Genomic DNA, 20,653 nt, shown 5'->3' with positions numbered 1-20,653 from the left:
ACATATAAAGTAATATAATACTATGGGAATTTCTCTAACCGAAAACCATCATTATGAGTCTAAGTGATGATATAGTGTCTCGCCCACACTGCCAGAATTGTCCTATACCTTGCCGTGATATAGAATGCCTCAACTAAGTGGATCCACTAGTCTATGCTAAAAATCAATAAGGATTCATCTAAAAAATATGATCCTTTCTACCGATGATGGCTACATGGTTTATGGAGACTTGAGTTATTATGAACTCATCCCATATTGGTGCTCATACTACTCCCAAAATATACTCAGTTATGTTTCAAAAACAAAACTCTTTCTTTGGTTTGAGATAATTACTCAAAACTAGCTCAAAAGCTCTCTTGGAAATCGGTGTTTCCTTTATTGTTCAAATGTGAAAACATTTTAACTCTTGAGAATACTTAGTTCCCGTATAATCTTTTGAAGAAATGAACGTTACTCTTACTGTTTACTCAAGTCAAAACTCAAGCCTTAAAACAAAGTTAAAACGTTTGTAAAAAGACTTGGAAAACTCTATAAACTTCTCTTGACTTGACTCTTAACTTTCCTTGAATTGAATTATGGATTCAAGGCACATGATCTCATGTTTATGGATGATTTCATGATGTTTAAATGTACCTTTGAGTGTAGAAATCGACTAGGGAACTAGTACAAAAAGAAGTGGGAATGGGTGGAAGAACTGGCGTCCATGGCGCTCTGAGAGGCGTGGGGGGCCAGAGGCAAAAATTTAGAGACTGGGTTGGGGCGCTCTAGCTGGCACGGTTCCCCAGAGCCCAAACATCAGAGCCCTTGTTGGGGCTTTCTGGCTGGGGCGGCACCACAGGCCCCTGTCCAGGTGAATTCTGGCTTTTGTTGCTCGTTTTTCAACACTAAACCCCGTATATCAACTTTGTCCTTTTCTCAAACACTTACATTCGACTGCATAACTAAAATATGTAAGAATCTACTCCGAACAACACTTAAATTTCATGAATCAAACCCAAGAAACTTCAACAACAAAAACCCATAAGATTTCAAACGAATTTCATCAAGAACATAATCTTATCTTTCAAAATAACACATTTACGCTGAATTGAATAATGATTGGCGTGTGGGTGAACTAACCCAATGTTATGCAATATCACATACCTCGTAGGGATTAACCCTTGGCGAAATCCACACAAAATTCTCCAAAAAATCAACGAATCCTTGCTTCTTCTCCTCTTTTCTCCTCTTCTTTTCTCTTCTCTCAAAACTCTAACTCAAATTTCAAAAGCGTAAACTGAAAAATTTCAGTTTAGACCCCTAAGTAATTACCAAAAACAAAATAATTTAATTGGGTATGGACAAGACCAAAATACCCTTCCAAAATCTGGATTGGACTTTCCTTATCTAAACAGCCCAACTTCAAATTGGCATATCTCACTCATACAAACTCGAAATCATACAAAATCGGCGGCGGTGGAAAGATAATTCCAAGATCTTTCCTACTATATCTGGAGGAACACCTACATCATCATGTGCTAGGAGTTATGATTATTGGAAGTTGACCAAAAACTCATACTTAACTTAATTTAACCAATTTTCCAGATTTTTCATTCTTTCCAAAAATGACTCTTTCTAATTCTAGCTCTTTCTAGTTATGTCAATTAGCAAGGTGTTACATAAATCCTCTCTAGTGAAGGCTCTTAAGAAAAGGTTATTTTGGTCTTTTCGTTACCCCACTAGGCTTGACCACGTTTTCCTCACCCAAGTTAAGGGTCTAATCAGACGCTTGGTCAACTTTCACATTCCTAAACACTTAGAATTTAGGGCGAAGCTTCAAGAAGAGAAAAAGGGTCAAGTTCAAGCGTTCATCAAGAATTGTGGAGTTTCACCAAGAACATCTTTCTTTCCAGGTATGTAAGGCTCCCCATAGTGATGGGCTCATGTTTCCTCATTCCGCATATGAAATTTATCCCTGAATTCATCCATGAAATCATTTGTATAGAGATTCTTAAGTAGTTCTTGATTTTTAGTTTCATTCTTTAACAATGGAGGTTTTGAGTTCTTGAATTGAGTTTCTTGATAGAAATTGAGGGGATTTTGATGAATTCACGTTGGGTTTGTAATCAAAGAGAGTTTGGAAGAAACTAATCAATTCTAGATGAGTTAGGACCCGAAATTTATAGAAACAATTTGTCAAATTTTCTGGGGTTTTGGGTGGGGCGGCGCGCCCTTAAGGCGCCAAGACTTGGGCACTGAAGTTTTGGGGTTGACGCCCTGCGCCTGCAGTGCGTCCCAAAATCCTTACAACATTTTGAGGCATGGCGCCCTGCGCTAGGGTCGTCAGGTCCTTTTCTTCTCTGTCCTTCATTTCGTATGCATTCTTTCGAGTTGTATCTACGTTCTCTTCTTGATATCAACTCTTAATGTATTAATTAATACTTGAGAGATCCTACATGTCTTAATTTACATTTTAAATTTAAGTGAGTTTGAGAGGAAAGTTCAAGAGGTCTTTTTAAGTCATTTTAAGAAGTCATTTGAAATTAACTATATATAGTTTTGAACTGAGTCTTCAGAAGGTGAGTATGCGAATAAGAGGTGTTTTTATTGAGTTGATTTTTATTTCTTGAGTTCCTAATCCTTTTTGAAACTTTATTCCTAATTTTTGAATTGCCATAGGTTATGTATTGAGGTTCTTGAGTTGATTTGTTCATGTTTATATTTCATCATGAACCCTATGAATTGATTATTCTTGAGATGAGTAATTGTCACGACCCAGACCGTCGTGATTGGCACCCACACTAACACTCCGAGTGGGAGAACCACTACTACAACCCAAACCAAGCAAATAATCTAAAAACTAAGGCATTTAAATTAAACACTAAGGAAATAAAAATAGAGTTCCCATAAACTCTAACAAAAGTCTAACAATAATAACTAACAATGCGGAAGAATAACCTAGAACTTGAAAGTCAATGTACCAAAACATTCTAACAATGAACCAAGTCTAAACAAGAAAGGGATACAACCCCAACTAATAAACTAATAAACTAGCTAAACAAATGTCTAAGTCTGGAAATGGTGGACATAGACGGAAGAGAACTCATGACAGCCTGGAAGTAGTGGCTCACCCTTGAATTCGAACAACGATCACAGATCTTCTAAGCGAGGTTTGTCAATAGCCACTTGAAAATTCCCTGTACTCAACAAAAATAAGAGCAAGTGCAGAATCAGTACACAACCACAGTGTACTAGTAGAATCACGCAGCTATTCCACTAGTGCAACATAAATAAGTCAAAAAACATTATAATCACATGTATATATATCAACATATACAATATTATCAACATTTACGAACAACAAACAACTTCACATTTTGTGTCAAATCATTGGTCATCTCATGGAACCCAAATAGGTAGCATGCCGAAATGTGGTAACTAATCCCATATTTATGTCGGAACGTGGCAACCAATTCTATTTTTATGCCAGAACGTGGAAACCGAACCAAGTTAGTTATGTCGGAGCGTGGCAAACGATCCCATTCACACACTACAATCACAATAACAAGTATATCATGAAGATCATACATTTAAGTCATGATTTCATGGCATTCATCAATTATCTATCTCATTTACAACAAGTGTGATCAACATTGCAACATTCATGCATGTACAAGTATCATAGTGAAGCAAAAACAAGCTTATATAATACAATCATAGAATTACAACCATCACCTACCTTGATCCTTCCCTTTCCGGATTCGTTCCGCTTATACTTGGTCTACAAACAATCATAACAACACGGGAGTCAACAAACAATCCCTAATTCCCCGAAACTATAATAATTCTATGAACCCTAGATCAAACCCATGATCCCAATTATCCAAATTAGGGTTGTTTCCACCATAGAATCTACAACAAAACCTTCCCCCATAAATATTCACCCATTCTATTACGTTCCACGAATTGAAAAGCGGATTCGAGGAGTGTAAAACTTACTTTTAGCCTCAAAAATGGTGAAAAATGAGTAGGAGTTGCCTCAGGGTCGTTCTTTAGCTTAAAAAGTCAAAAAGTGCATAATAAGGTTGTTTAGGGGTTTATTAACGACTTTTATTCGCGTCGAGCCCGCCACAGCGGCCCCGCCAAAGTGGCAAAACCCAGCGCCAAAGCGGCATTCTCGAGGCAGAGAGTTATTTCAAGAATTCCAAATTTCACATTTCACAACACACCTCCAACCCACGACGGTTAGAAAATACCCTTTACGCTAAGACCGATTTCAAGAGTTCTACTCGCCCGAATTCAATTTCATAAAGTCGTACGGATACCTTAATGAGTTATCTAACAACTCATATAATCAAAATCATAAATGATTCACCTGATTGTTACCAGATTTCCCTACACCTCAACGACTTCTATTTCGTCCAAATCTGGACAAGGTTGGGAAAATCCAAATACTATGAAAAAGTTTTCCGGCCCAAAATTCTCCCCCGTTGGCTTTTCTATAAGGATGGGACCAGGTCGTTACAGTAGTATCGTTAAGTTCTGAGTTCTTGAGTTCTAGAGTTCTAAGTATTGAGTTTCCTATATTGTCATTGAGATCCTTGAGTTAGTTCGTTCATGTCTATATTTCAGCATGAACTCTAAATTGAGTTATAAATCTTGAGAATCTTTTAAAGCCAATATTTGAGTTTTAAACTGAGTTTTTTAGGAAAGTTTAAATAGACATTCTGAGTAAAGTTTAAGGGAACTAGGTATTCCTAAATGTATCATTTTTACATTGAGAAAAAAGAAACTTTGATTTCTAAAAAGAGTTTATGAGTTCAAAGGTATTTCAGACCAGTTACCTCTTTTAAGAGGATAGTTTGAGCAATTATCTCAAACCACATAAAGAGTATGTTTTACACATTTGAGCATGAGTATATATGATTGGGAGTAGTATTGAGCACCGATATGGGTATGAGTACAGACAACTGAAAATTCTCATAAACCATGTATGCAACATGGGCAAAAGATCATACATTGGATCCACTTAGTTGAGGTCTTCTATACCCCAGCAAGGTATATAGCAGTTTTGATAGCGTGCGCGCGACAATATATCATCACGTAGGTCATAGTGATGGTTGTTGGTTAGAGAATCTCTCACATAGAGGTAAAAGTGTATTTTTATTATATCACTTATTATGTTGAGGTTTAGAGATGAGTAAGTATTTTTTTTGTAAAGTTTTAAATGATTTCATTCCCTTAATTCTTTACATTCAGGGGAGTTTATGTTGTTCTATTCTGGTCTTATCAGTTCAGTTATTTGTTATTCAGTTATATTACATACTCGTACATTCAATGTACTGATGTCATTTGACCCCCATCTTTTATGATGCAGATACAAGTTCTTAGTATCATCAACATGAGCCCGTTAAGGTAATTTCGTCAGCTTTTAAGTAAGACCTCCTTGTTTCTGGAGGACTCCAATTTTTATGAGTTGTTACTAGTAGTTCTCTTGAGGAGTCGCAGGTATTGTTCCGACACTCATCCTTGTATATAGTAGAGGCTTCATAGATAGATAGTTTTGGAGAATCTTTCAGTTTTCAGATGTTTTATTTAAACCTATGATTCTTACTCAATATATTCAAAAAAAAATTGAGATTCAGTAAGTTGTTTTTACACCTTTATTTCAGTTTGATATTTATGTGTCACGCCCCGAGCTACCCCCGAGACGCGGACACGGGACCTAGGATCACAAGTGATCCCAAGCTAACCCTGCTGGCATGATCATGAGCATACTAAAGATAATAAACTGATGCGGAAGATAAATTATAAATAAATCTGAAAAGATGGGGAATACCCATATACTATAACTGAGATATATCAAATCTGAGAGTTTAATACAAAAGAGATATCAAACTCAAAATACTAAGCTGAATCTAACTATGTCTGAAATTAGCCTCTAAACTGACAGGAAATGTTGGGACATGCCCCAACTAGATCTAGCAAAACTGAAACTAAAAACTAGAAGTGATAAAGATAAACATGTCACTAGTCCTCGAAGAATGAGGACTCACCACTGATGTTGCTGAACTGAAGATCGAGAACCGATCGAAGTGTGATCTGGATACTGAGAACCTGATCCTACATCACGAGAAGATGTAGCGCACGTATGTGTTAGTACTTGAAAGGTACTGAGCAAGCAAAATAGAGTAAAGCTGAAATAACATATAACTGAACAAAGCAATAAAGCAATGAGATAATCTGAACATGATATAGATACTGAATATTGAGCTAATTGAATGCAATGACCAATTTATAACATGCTGACTGAATACTGAATGAACTGTAAATGTGGTCAATGCAATAGAGTCTGACTGAACTGTGTGAGCTACTAATAACCGACATAAAACCACACGAGCTAAATGTGGAGTCCGATGTATACGCCCCATCGAGAGGACCCAATATACCCGGCCAAAGGTATAGAGGCATGACTGGCGTGATCACTAAACTGATGTTGCCCACAGAGGGGACTTACACCTACGTGGCTCGTAGTTTTGGGACTATATGGGTACGCTGAAACCCTAGTCCAACTCGGTATTATGCTACTCCCAATAGATTAAGTGGTTAGCACATTATGACTGAGTTTCTGTAAATACTGGATAGCTCGAAACTAAATTTGCAAACTGAGAATGCAACAATTAATCTGATAATGATGCATTCATAAACTGAGGCATGTATAACTGAATATATTATGACTGAAACACTAAATAACTCAAAATACTGACATGTAGATACTAATACTTGAAAACCCTTTTTTTGAAAACAATTCAACATCATATTATACTATGATCATTGATGACTTGGGAAGTCATACTGCATAAACATTGATGGTATATCTAGATAGCATACTATTCATACATTGATGACCTACTCAATTGTCTTACTAATCATGTTTTAGAAGCTCTTTCTCAAAACTCGTCTTAAATTTCTCAAAAACTCAGTTTAAAACTCAAGTGTTGTCTTAAAGAAAAGCTTCTCATGATTTATAACTCAAAATACGGTTTATGCTGAAATATACTGATAATGTGGCATAAAACTGGAGCATGTATATCTGAATAACTGAAATATCTGACCTAGCATATGTAATTCAAGAACTAATGAAATACATAGCTAGGGTTCTGAAATTCATGCGATAAACTGAGAAATAACATGATAATCTGATTTGGAACATTTAAATAACTAATTCATGATGATCTGTTGAAATTCTAGAAACCCTAGGTCTGTTCATAATCATGGAATCAAGAATCTGACTGAATTATAGGGACCTAATGGGCGAAAGGAACCCACTAGTGAAATCCCACATACCTGGTGACGAATTCCACGGAGAAATCTTTCGATTTCGGGGCTGGAACTGATGGAACCTTGTTGCGTTCTTGAACTAGGGTTCTTGACCTTTTTCTCCTCTCTTGCTTCTAATTTTTCTAAGTTTTGATTAATGATTTTAACTAAGGTAAGTTCTAGTTATGTTTATAGGCTTAAACTAATTAAAACCTCATGATTTAGGGTCTAAACGACATATCTTAGGGGTTAAACGAAATAAGAAAAGACCAAAAGACCCCTGAATTAACTGCTGTCGGAGTGACTGACGGAATGGACCTACGGTCCGTCGATTGGGTCCGTTGGTCGAGTCTACCCGACAGGGCTTCACTAAAATGGGCCTAACGTTTTACTCGGAGGTTAGAATTTAGTAAACTCGGTGGCGTTGGAAAGATAATTAAATTATCTATCTAACCATAGGTTATGGTACATATAATTCATTTTGTGCTAAGAGTTATGACCATCTGAAGTTGACCCATCAATATTTTTCAGCTAACTGGCTGCTGACCCTCATCTACGGTCAGACCTACGGACCGTGGATTGAATGACTGTCCGTGCTGGTCGACCGTAGTTTGTGTCAGAGGCTGGGTAAGGGAAGTCTCGATCCACGGACACAGACCACGGACTGTGGTCTGATCTACGGACCGTGAGTCTGTCCGTGAGTCGGGACTTAGCCAAATTTTCTAACTGAGTTCTGGGGAAGTTTTCTATCACGAACCCCGGACCTGCAGGACGGATCGTGAGTCGATCTACGGTCCGTGGATGGTGTCCGTGAGTGCCACCTCTAACACCAAAAATCTGAAATCTTTATTTTCGGATACGGGGTGTTACATTATCTCCCCCTTGGGACCATTCGTCCTCGAATGAAGACTAATCTAGCTAAAATAGAGGGAGAGGGCTGCAAGCCCTACCACTAAACACTGAGAACTGAATTTCTAACTGAACTGAGTTCCAAGAACATGCAAATACGCTAAAATGTAAGTACAAACTGAAAGAATATGATTCTAAGATTGAATTTTCGCATGAATGACTGAAAAACTGAAGAGGAACTATTACCTCAAGCTGGAATGGAATCGGAAGGAAAGAGGTGAGGATACTTGGACTTCATGGCTGCTTCTGCATCCCAAGTAGCTCCCTCTACGGACTGACTCCTCCACAAAACCTTGACTGAAGCGACTTTTTTATTTCTCAACCTTCTAACCCGACGATCGAGAATCTCAACTGGTACATCCTCATATGAAAGGCTATCTTTCATGGCCACACTCTCTAATGGTACTATGGATGCTGGATCACCCATACACTTCTTCAAAAGAGAAATGTGAAAGACTGGATGCACTGCTGCTAAATCTGCTGGCAACTCTAACTCATAAGCCACTTTACCAATCCTTTTCAAGATCCGGTAAGGGCCTACATATCTGGGGCTGAGCTTTCCTTTCTTTCCAAATCTCATCACTCCCTTCATGGGTGACACTTTCAGAAAAACCCAATCATCAACTTGGAACTCTAGTTCCCTTCTTCTCACATCTGCATAAGACTTCTGGCGACTCTGAGCAGTCTTAAGTCTATCTCTAATGAGTTGCACTTTCTCCATAGCATCAAGGATCGAATCTGGTCCTATCAAGGCTGCTTCACCTACTTCAAACCAACCAATTGGAGATCTACATCTACGCTCATACAATGCCTCATAAGCGGCCATCTGAATGCTGGAATGGTAACTATTGTTGTAGGTGAACTCAATCAGAGGAAGGTGATCATCCCAACTACCCTTGAAGTCGATCACACAAGCTCTCAACATGTCCTCTAAGGTCTGAATGGTATGCTCTGCCTGACTATCTGTCTGCGGATGAAATGATGTGCTAAGATTAACCTGAGTACCAAGACCTTTCTGAAATGACTTCCATAAATGAGATGTAAACTGAGGACCTCTATCTGAGATGATAGACAAAGGAACTCCGTGCAACCTCACAATCTCATTAATGTAAAGCTTGGCGTAATCCTCCGCCGAATCTGTAGTCTTGACCGCCATAAAGTGAGAAGACTTAGTAACCCTATCAACAATCACCCAAATGGAGTCATGGTGTCTGCGAGTACAAGGTAAACCTGTGATGAAGCCCATGTTGATCACTTCCCACTTCCAAGTAGGAATGTCAATCTCTTGAGTTATACCTCCTGGTTTCTGATGTTCTACCTTGACTTGCTGGCAATTGGGGCACTTAGCCACAAAGTCTGTTATATCTCTTTTCATACCATTCCACCAATAGACTTCCCGCAGATCACGGTACATCTTAGTGGCGCCTGGATGAATAGAATATCTGGAATTGTGGGCTTCTGCAAGAATATGCTATCTCAATTCACCCACATCAGGAACGCACAATCTACCTTGATAGCGAAGTACACCATCTCCCCTTTGGGAGAAAACCTCCACTCTCTGATTGTGGACTACACCCTTAAGTTCAAGCAAGATTGGATCACTATCTTGCATTTCCTTAACCTCTACTACCAAAAAAGATTCTGCCCCATTCTGAACCGTTACACCCCCATCTGATATGCTCATAAGACGAACTCCTAGGCGAGCAAGTCTGTGAACATCCTTTGCTAGCTCTCTCCTTTCTTCCTCAACATGTGATACACTACCCATGGATAATCTGCTAAGAGCATCTGCTACTACATTCGCCTTACCCGGATAGTAATGCACACTCATATCATAATCTTTGAGTAACTCAAGCCACCTTCTCTGGCGAAGATTCAACTCTTCTGGGTGAATACATACTGAAGGCTCTTATGGTCTGTGAACACATCTACATGAACACCATACAAGTAGTGTCTCCAAATCTTAGTGCAAACACCACTGCTGCAAGCTCGAGGTCATGAGTTGGATAATTCTTCTCATGTACCTTAAGTTGTCTGGAAGCATAAGTTATAACCTTACCTGTGCATCAACACACAACCTAGGCCGACCCTGGATGCATCACAATAGATCACATAACCATCTGAACCCTCTGGTAGAGTTAAGACAGGAGTTGTAGTCAACCTAGTTTTCAGTTCTGCAAAGCTTTTCTCACAATCATCTGACCATTGGAACTTAACCTTTTTCTGAGTTAACTTAGTCAATGGAGAGGCATGGATGAAAATCCTTCCACAACCGTCTGTAATAGCCCGCTAGACCCAAGAAACTTCTGATATCTGTAGCAGAGGTAGGTCTGGGCCATTGTTTCACTGCTTCTATCTTCTGGGAATCTACTCGAATTCCTTCACTAGACACAATATGCCCAAGGAAGGCAACTGATTATAACCAAAACTCACACTTGTTAAATTTTGCAAATAACTGGCATCTTTGAGAGTTTGCAGAACAACTCTCAAATGGCCCTCATTCCAAGAGTAAATGAGGATATCATCAATAAAGACGATAACGAACAAGTCCAAGTATTGCTTGAACACTCTGTTCATCAAATCCATGAAAGTTGTAGGAGCATTGGTTAGTCCAAATGACATAACTACAAATTCATAATGACCATACCGAGTTCTGAAGGCTGTCTTCGAAATGTCACTATCTGTGACTCTAAGCTGATGATAACCTGATCTGAGGTCTATCTTTGAGAAATGACTAGCACCCTGAAGTTGGTCAAACAAGTCATCAATCCTGGGGATGGGATACTTATTCTTGATTGTGACTTTGTTCAACTGCCTATAGTCAATGCACATTCTGAGAGAACCATCTTTCTTCTTACGAACAACACTGGTGCACCCCATGGCGAAATACTAGGTCTGATGAAGCCCTTATCTAGAAGGTCTTTCAACTGCTCTTTCAATTCCTTAAGCTCAGCTGAAGCCATTCTGTAAGGAGGGATAGAGATAGGCTGGGTATCTGGAAGGAGATCAATTCCAAAGTCTATTTCCCTTTCGGGAGGAACTCCAGGAAGATCTTCTGGGAACACTTCTGGAAACTCACTGACTACAGGAACTGACTCAAGAGTTGGGGTTTCGGAACTAGAATCCTTAACCCAACTAGATGATAGAGATAACCCTTAGAGATCATCTTTCTGGCCTTAAGGTAAGAAATGAATCGACCCATAGGCGCTAAGCTACTACCTTTCCATTCTAGAATTGGTTCGTCTGGAAACTGAAAACGAACAATCCTAGTTCTACAATCGACTGAGGCATAACATGAATGTAACCAATCCATGCCTAGAATGACATCAAAGTCTACCATTTCTAACTCTACAAGATCTGCTGAGGTGACTTTCTGAGAGACTGTGACAGGGCAATTTCTGTATACCCGTCTTGCTATAACTGGGTCACCGACTGGAGTAGAGACTGAGAAAGGTTCTGAAAGAGTTTCTGGACTAACACTGAATTGGACTGCTATGTAAGGAGTTATAAAAGACAAAGTAGCCCCTGGATCTAACAATGTATAAACATCAAGATCAAAGACTCGTAACGTACCAGTGACTACATCAGGAGAATCTTCCTGATCTTGACGAGCCTGAAGAGCATAAAGCATGTTTTGGCGCTGTCTGCCACCAGTACCAGAAGAGTTACCCTGCTGAGTCGGGCGACCTGATGGTGCTGCTGAAGTTGTAGACTGAGCTCTACCATTATTTCCTCTTTGACCTTGTCTTGAAGGACAATCCTTCAATCTATGACCAAACTGACCACACCCAAAGCATCCTTCCTTACCTGCAAGGCACTCACCCGGATGGTTCTTACTACACTTCGGGCAAGTTGGGTAGGTTTTGGTGCCTGAAACACTACCTTGAGACTTAGAGCCTGACACCCTACCTTTCTGATCGTTACGGAACCTGGGGGATGGAACACTAGCTGATGAAGGTGCTGGAGTCATAGACTTCTGCTGAAAATGCGAGCGGTTTCCACCACCCGATTTCTGGTGGGAATACTCGTAGTTACTTGTTCTTGCTTTCTTAGTCTCTTTAGCCTGTTCCCTAAGCTTATCACCCTCAACCTGCTGAGCATGAGTCATGAGCCTCGAGATGTTCATGTCTCCCAACAACATAGCGTTCCTGCACTCTGTTTTCACTAAGTCTGACACTCCATAGAGAAACTTATTCATCTGAGCCCTGGAATCAGCAACCATGTGAGGAGCATACCTGGAGAGTTGGTTAAACTTGAGCCCATAATCTTGGACAGTCATGTTACCCTGCCTTAAGTTCATAAATTCCTGGGCCCTTGTTTCTCTTAACTCTATGGGGAAAAACCTGTCTAGAAAGGTTTCCCTGAGTATACCAGATATGAGCTACATCCTTAAGTTGGTAAGATAGCACTCAACCCGATCATTCCCAGTGACCTGCATTACCTCAAAGATCTTCTTGGTCTCATCCAAGAAATTCTGGGGATCTTCACTAGTCTACGATCCTAAGAACTCTGGAGGATTCATCCTAACAAAGTCACGGACCCTTGCTGCTGCTGATCCACCATTTGCATTCACAGGAGCTTGAACCCGCTGATTGTTCTGGTTAGCGACACTCTGAGCCAACATCTGAATGGCATTCCTGAATTCAGCATTCGACACTTCTTGATCTGAAACTGGAGGAGCTGTGTTTGTGTTCCTGGCATTCGCATTCCTGACATAAGCTCTACGATGAGGCATGATCACTGAAACGTAGCACATCTAGTTAGAATGGAATTAGATCATACCTTACGCACAATAAGAGTAACAAGAAAATGAAGATTTTTCCTAAGACACTTTGTAGCCTCCCTTTCATTAGATGTGGTGCGCACTACACACCCATGAAAAGGACTCTACCTAGTGCGGCTTTTCAGACATCCTAGGACACTTAAACCTAATGCTCTGATACCAAGTTTGTCATGCCCTGAGCTACCCCCAAGACGCGGACACGGGACCTAGGACCACAAGTGATCCCAAGCTAACCCTGCTGGCATGATCATGAACATACTAAAGATAATAAACTGATGCGGAAGCTAATTCATAAATAAATCTGAAAAGATGGGGAATACCCATATACTATAACTGAATATATCAAATATGAGAGTTTAATACAAAAGAAATATCAAACTCAAATACTAAGCTGAATCTAACTATGTCTGACATAAGCCTCTAAACTGACTAGAAATGTTGGGACATGCCCCAACTAGATCTAGCAAAACTGAAACTAAAGACTAAAAGCGATACAGATAAGCATATCACTAGTCCTCGAAGAATGAGGACTCACCACTGATGCTGCTGAACTGAAGATCGAGAATCGATTTATGCGTGATCTGGATACTGAGAACCTGAACCTACATCATGAGAAGATGTAGCGCACGTATGCGTCAGTACTTGAAAGGTACTGAGCAGGCAGGATAGAGTAAAGCTGAAAGAACATATAACTGAACAAAGCAATAAAGCAATGAAATAATCTGAACATGATATAGATACTGAATACTGAGCTAACTGAATGCAATGACTAATTTATAACATGTTGACTGAATACTGAATAAACTTTAAATGTGGTCAATGCAATAGAGTCTGACTGAACTATGGGAGCTACTAATAACCGACATAAAACCACATCAGCTAAATGTGGAGTCCGATGTATACGACCCATCAAGAGGACCCAATATACCCTGCCAGAGGTATAAAGACATGCTGGCGTGATCACTAAACTGATGTTGCCCACAGAGGAGACTTACACTTACGTGGCTCGTAGTTCTGGGACTATATGGGTACGCTAAACCCTAGTCCAACTCGGTATTATGCTACTCCCAATGAATTAAGTAGTTAACTGGTTATAACTGAATTTCTGTAAATACTGGATAGCTCGAACTGAACATGCAAACTGAGAATGCAACAATTAATCTGATAATGATGCATTCATAAACTGAGGCATGTAAAACTGAATACTGAAATATCTGACCTAGCATGTGTAATTCAAGAACTAAAGAAATATATAGCTAGGGTTCTGAAATTCATGCGATAAACTGAGCAATAACATGATAATATGATTTGGAACATTTAAATAACTAATTCATGATGATCTGCTATAATTCTAGAAACCCTAGGTCTGTTCATAATCATGGAATCAAGAATCTGACTGAATTCTAGGGACCTAATGGGCGAAAGGAACCCACTAGTGAAATCCCACATACCTGGTGACGAATTCCACGGAGAAATCTTTTGATTTCGGGGCTGGAACTGAAGAAACCTCGATGCGTTCTTGAACTAGGGTTCTTGACCTTTTTCTCCTCTCTTGCTTCTAATTTTCTAAGTTTGATTAATGATTTTGACTAAGGTAAGTTCTAGTTATGTTTCTAGACTTAAACTAATTAAAACCTCATGATTTAGGGTCTAAATGACGTATCTTAGGGGTTAAATGAAATAGGAAAAGACTAAAAGACCCCTGAATTAACTGTTGTCGGAGTGACTGACGGAATGGACTGACGGTCCGTCAATCAATCGACGGTCCCTCAATCAATCGACGGTCCGTCGATCGGGTTCGTAGGTCGAGTCTGCCCGACAGGGCTTCACTAAAATGGTCATAACATTTTACTCAGAGGTCGGAATTTAGCAAACTCAGTGGCGTTGGAAAGATAATTCAATTATCTATCTAACCATAGGTCATGGGACACATAATTAATTTTTTGTTAAAAGTTATGACCATCTGAAGTTGACCCATCAATAAATTTCAGCTAACTGGTTGGTGACCCTCATCTACGGTCAGACCTACGGACCGTGGATCGAATGATGGTCCGTGCTGGTCGACCGTAGTTTGTGTCAGAGGCTGGGTAAGGGAAGTCTCGATCCACGGACACAGACCACGGACCGTGGTCTGATCTACGGACCGTGGGTCTGTCTGTGAGTCGGGACTTAGCCAATTTTCTGAGCTGGCTGGGGAGGGGTTGCAGTGGTGAACTACGGTCCACCAGCACAGGCCGTGGTTTGACCTACGGTCCGTGGATGGTGACCATAAGTTGCACCTGCAACTTCTCAAAATCTACATTTTTGTCTATTTTGAATACGGGGTGTTACACTAAGTGTGATGGTCTATCTAATGTTATGGTTGAGATGACTTCGGTGTATGACACCTCTAATTTGGTGCCTTATAAAATAGAGGTTGTGGTGTAGAAAGTAGGTAGTGTTGGTTCTTAGGGGGAATCTATATATTGTGTGTCTAAAATTACTAAAGAAGTTTTGAAGTATGTACCATGTGAGGGGGAATATTCTGGGGACCCTATAGTTGAATAAAGTTCACTTTTTAGGGTCAACTTGGGTGCATCTAGTGAGGGGGAATAAATGGGAGACCCCTATGTCGAACTTAGTTCTTCTATTGAAGATCCATATAAACTGGAATTTAGGATTGATGTAAAAAATTATTATAGTTGGTGTTGCACCTGATAGTACCACGTCTAAGGAATAGAATGGGAGAACATGTTCCTTTACAAATGATGCTGAAGAAAATTTGTTCCTCTTACTGACTCTATTGAAATTAAAGATGACTCTATTGAAATTAGAGTTTTGAACTGTGGGAAACGGACAGTGCTCTTAGGCAAGGTGATTACTGATTTTGGGGGCTAGAGATGAGTGAATTGTTGTTTCTCCGGAGATTGAACCAGTTCCTTAAAGGTGAAAAAAAATAAGTTGAACTTGAAGTCATATATGACACTTACCAGAATGTCATGGACCAGCTGCATATGAACCATGATCTTGAACATGTAGGCCTGCTAAAGAAAAATGAAACACAATGCTTAAGGCTGAGCTTGCATAGACCAAGACTACCTTTGAAATTGAGAAGACTACTAATTTTGTTAATACAAAAGATGCTTTTTGAGGTTCTTAAAGAGGACTTTTATTTACCCTGGCATGCCTGATCTTTTGCTATTGCCTAGCCACTCTTGCCTTTAACTTTCCATTTTTTTCTCATCACAAGTGCTTGATTCTATCTTTAATTTTGATTACATTTGTGGTGTATATGCTTTTTGATTAATGCTAATGTTGGGTTTGAGTTTCAGGTTCATGTCTATCTCCTATGTTTGTGCAAATGCTTTGCTATAGCTAACTAAGTTCTTGCTTTTTAAGGGTTTATATAAGTGATAGCCCCAGTGTCCATGAACATCGAATTTGCTTCTCTTAGTGGGGTATATGCCTTCACAGTGTTTTATGATGTCAAAAGGGGGAAGTGCATACTTGTGTAATATTTATAACCCAATTGGTCCAACTTGATCCTCTAATGTGTTTGCTTTGTGTATTGAGTTTTAAGAAACTGACATAAGACAGATTATTCTATTCACACAAGAAGCAATGGTTTTTCATCATCAAAAAGGGGGAATTTGTTATATCGAGAAAGATTTTGATAGTTGACAAATAGAGGAACAAATGAAAGGAACCGGTTGCATCGACATGTTCCTTTCAGATCGAATTCGACTGGGATACGGAGGATGTCAACCACGCGAATTAGAAGTTATAAAGCGGTGGAAGGGTTGCTTATTTGACAAGAAAGCAGTGCAAAAAGGTTTTCTTAAAGAAATTCTAAGCGAAGTAGGAAGCATAAACGTAGGAAACATAAGCAAAGAAGGAAGTAGTGTGAATAAAGATTCAAGAAGGAAATAAATCAAAGCCCAATCAAATAGGAAAACTACACGAAGTAGGAAAAAAAGAACAATCCACGTGAGCTTCCAAGTTCTACGCAGAAGAGGAAGTCGAGTATGAGTAGGAGTCCAAGTTGAAATAGGTTTTGGATTCAAGTCCAAATCTATAAATAGGGCAATATTTTCTTTTGAGAAACTTGCGCACTAAAACAGAGAGTTACAAGCAGAATATAATCAAATAGAGGGAGTTCATATTTGAGTGATTTCTGATTCCGAAGTGTAGCCAACGCAAGAAAACAAGAATTGAAGAACTGATTCATAGGCTTATTTTTTGTAGTTCTTAAGTCAAGTTTGCTTGTATTGAGTTTTTATCGAGTTGTATCTTTAATTCTTTCTAGATCCAGTGAAGTATAAACTGGGAATAGGAATAGAGTTTTCAAGTTGGGGCGACTTAAAGACTTGGGAACATAAACCTTGGGGGCGGGGGGGGGGGGGGGTTTGTGTTGGAGTTTAGGAATTAGAGTTAGTTCCTAGGATTGCAAGAGTTGTAATCTGAATTCATAACTTGAAGTGGGTCGACGATCTAGTTGGTTGTTGGCGTCTAGGAATTAGAGTTTATAATTCCTTAGGTTACATAGGCTTGTAATCTTTTGTTGAAGCTCAGAGTTTAATGAAGTAAAGTTAAATCCTACAGAGGTGTAGGTCGTGGTTTTTACCCTTTATGAGCTGGGTTTTCCGCGATAAAATATTGTGTCATTACTCTATTTGCTTTACATAACGTAACTGTTATAATCTGCTAAGGAACAGATAGAATATACATGTTCCTTAGGAAAATCTGGGGGTCAATATTACAACGAAGATATTTTCACTATACTCTAAAAAAAAGCATTTTCTGCTTACAAAGAAGCACCAAATATAAATCTAGGTGCCGTATCAAAGAACAGAAGTATTGATATTAACCTTCGATGAACACTGCACTTATAGCTAATGAATAAGAAAACCAAGTGTGTTACTAGCAAAATGGCCACTGGCCCACTAATCAAACGTACAAAGATTGGAAAAAACCATTGATATCAGTGGGAAGGCTTTGAACATTTTCAACAATAATGTTACATTTTATAAGTAACATTGTGCAGGTAAGAACATTTTATTTGGCCTTAGTTTGACTTCAATTGGTGTTTATTCGTTGTTGCACAGGAATCGAACTGTTGAATAACTATATGGTTATTCAGCTGCAGAAGCTCTTGGAAGTGACCTCCTTGAACTCCTAACAGATTCTCGGGATCATGATACTGCTAATAACATAGTACACAGAGTGATAAGGGTGAAAGTTGGACTGGACAGTTTCCAGTTAAGAATAAGCAAGGGGATAGATTCCTAGTTGTTGCTATCGATACCCCTTTTTATGATGATGATGGTACTTTGCTTGGTGTTATTTGTATATCAAGTGACAAGTGGACGGCCATTAAAAGAAGTACTCTCAGTTATTTAAACACCAGCTTCTATTCTAAAGGCCCAGTCAGAAACAAAAACTCTCAGCATGCAAAAGTGACACAACAATGGAAAACAACTGCATCCAAAGTTAACCCATGCATCTCCAAACCTCCTTCTTCTTCCTCACACGAAACATACTCATTCAATCCAGTGGAATTGGAACCTCTGATGATTAGCATGTATCTAGGATACTAGATATGCGAGATACATTTGGTGTGATGCATCTCAGATACACGAGTGAGATAAGAGAGTGATAAGCGAGATGAGAGGGAGACGAGGTGCGGATTCGTCTATGTATCATAGATACATGCGAATTCACTTGGGTAGAGTGTATCTAGAACAAACTAACCTAATTTTGAGTCCATGTATCCTGAGATACATGTATCTAGACGTACTAAAATCTGGTAAGATTTATAATATTACAACATAATGTGCATTTAAGTAATTAGCTCATATGCTAGCGAGATTGTTGTAAGTTACCCTTAAATAAATAGTTTTGGCCAATAAGCCGACCCCAGCCCGGCCCCGTTTTCTCTTCTTTCAAAGCCCTAACTTAGTTTTTCAAAAGCGTAAACTGACCAACTTCAGTTTAGACCCCAATTAATTACCAAAAAAATGAAATCAAGTCATTGGGCATGGAAAAGACCAAAATACCCTTCCAAAATTCGGATTGGACTTTCCTTATCCAAACAGCCCAACTTCCAATGGGCATATCTCACTCATACAAACTCGGAATTGCGCAAAATCGGCGGTGTTGAAAAGATAATCCCAAGATCTTTCCTACAGTATCTGGAAGCACACCTAACTCATCCTGAGCTAGGAGTTATGGTCGTTTGAAGTTGACCAAAAACTCAAACTTAACTTAACCAATTTTTCTAGATTTTTCATTCTTTCCTAAAATGACTCTTTCCATTTCTAAATCTTTCTAGTTCTTTCAAATAGCGAGAAGTTGCACTATTTATAATATTTGTGATGTGCACGGGATCAATAACATTAACTTTTATAGTAATTCATTATATTTTTATAATATATGTGGAATGATATCATTATTTGAATGTACTACTATTTTAAAAGTGAGTTAGAAAATAAAATATAAGTTGTTTTTAATATTTGACACATAACTATAAATTATACTTTGAATTTTCACGACCAAACACTGATTTTCAAATTAAGTAAAATTTCTTTTGAAAAAAATGTGAATCGTAGTTTCTCTAGTCAAACTGATAACTTAGAAGTGAAAGGAAATGAACGACCGTACAAGCACTTTTTTTTTTCATATGAATTTTTTAAAAAAAACATTCAATTGGTACAATAAATTTACCTTTGTCCTTAACTTTTTGGATAAATCTTACCATTTAAAAATAGTAAAGGGCTGACAAATACTTTCTTTCACTATATTACAAATATTTGTTTAGTTTTCATTGTTAGCATATTAAGATTTTTAAAAATATTTTATCCTAATTATTAGTAATTACTTATTTTAAATTATTTTTCAAGACATAAACTTATATATCAATTGATACGAATATTATGATAAAATACTCATATTAATCATTAATTTAAGTGACATACAAAATTTAAAATAAATAAATAAAAATAAACGAATTGTGTGAATAATATAGATATAGTAGAGCGCATAAAACATTTTTAAGGCCCCAACTTGTGAATAATCAGAAATATTGAGGAATCACTCACATTTATTAGTAAGTGGAAAAAAAATGTCAATATTTCTTCTTATTTTTTTAATCAAAGAATAAATGTCAATATTTCATTTCATTGTACACTAATTTATTAGGAAGTTCTTAAGAATTGGGCAGTAGTAACAATGATTTATGTTTAAAACATTATATTAAAAGTTGATTAATTATGGTTAATAAAATTAGTCAAATTATAATTGACAAAAGAAAAGGTCAAAAAAGGAGACAAAATAAAAATGAAATTGATATATAGATTGATTTATGTTATTTTATTACATAATAAATTACCACCAAAATTAATACTTTCTTTGTTTTTATTTACTTATCAAATATTTCCTAACTTAATTTCTTTTTTTAATTATCATTTTTGATAAATCAAAGACGGACAATATTTTTTCCCGTTATACTCTTAATTTATTAGTATTGAGTTAATGTCTTTGAAAAATGTAGTGAGTAAATATGTTCGAAACTCTATCAATTAATAGGGATAAAATGATAAAACTCACCATAACAATAATTGTTTTCTTAAGTATACCAAATCAAAATTTAACAAGTAAATAAAACTAAGGGAGTAACAATAACTT

Source organism: Solanum verrucosum, unplaced genomic scaffold (assembly GCF_900185275.1).
Source record: "Solanum verrucosum unplaced genomic scaffold, falcon-dt-bn FXZP01000268.1, whole genome shotgun sequence".
NCBI classification, from domain to species: Eukaryota; Viridiplantae; Streptophyta; class Magnoliopsida; order Solanales; family Solanaceae; genus Solanum; species Solanum verrucosum.
Note: the sequence above shows the minus strand (reverse complement) of the source record.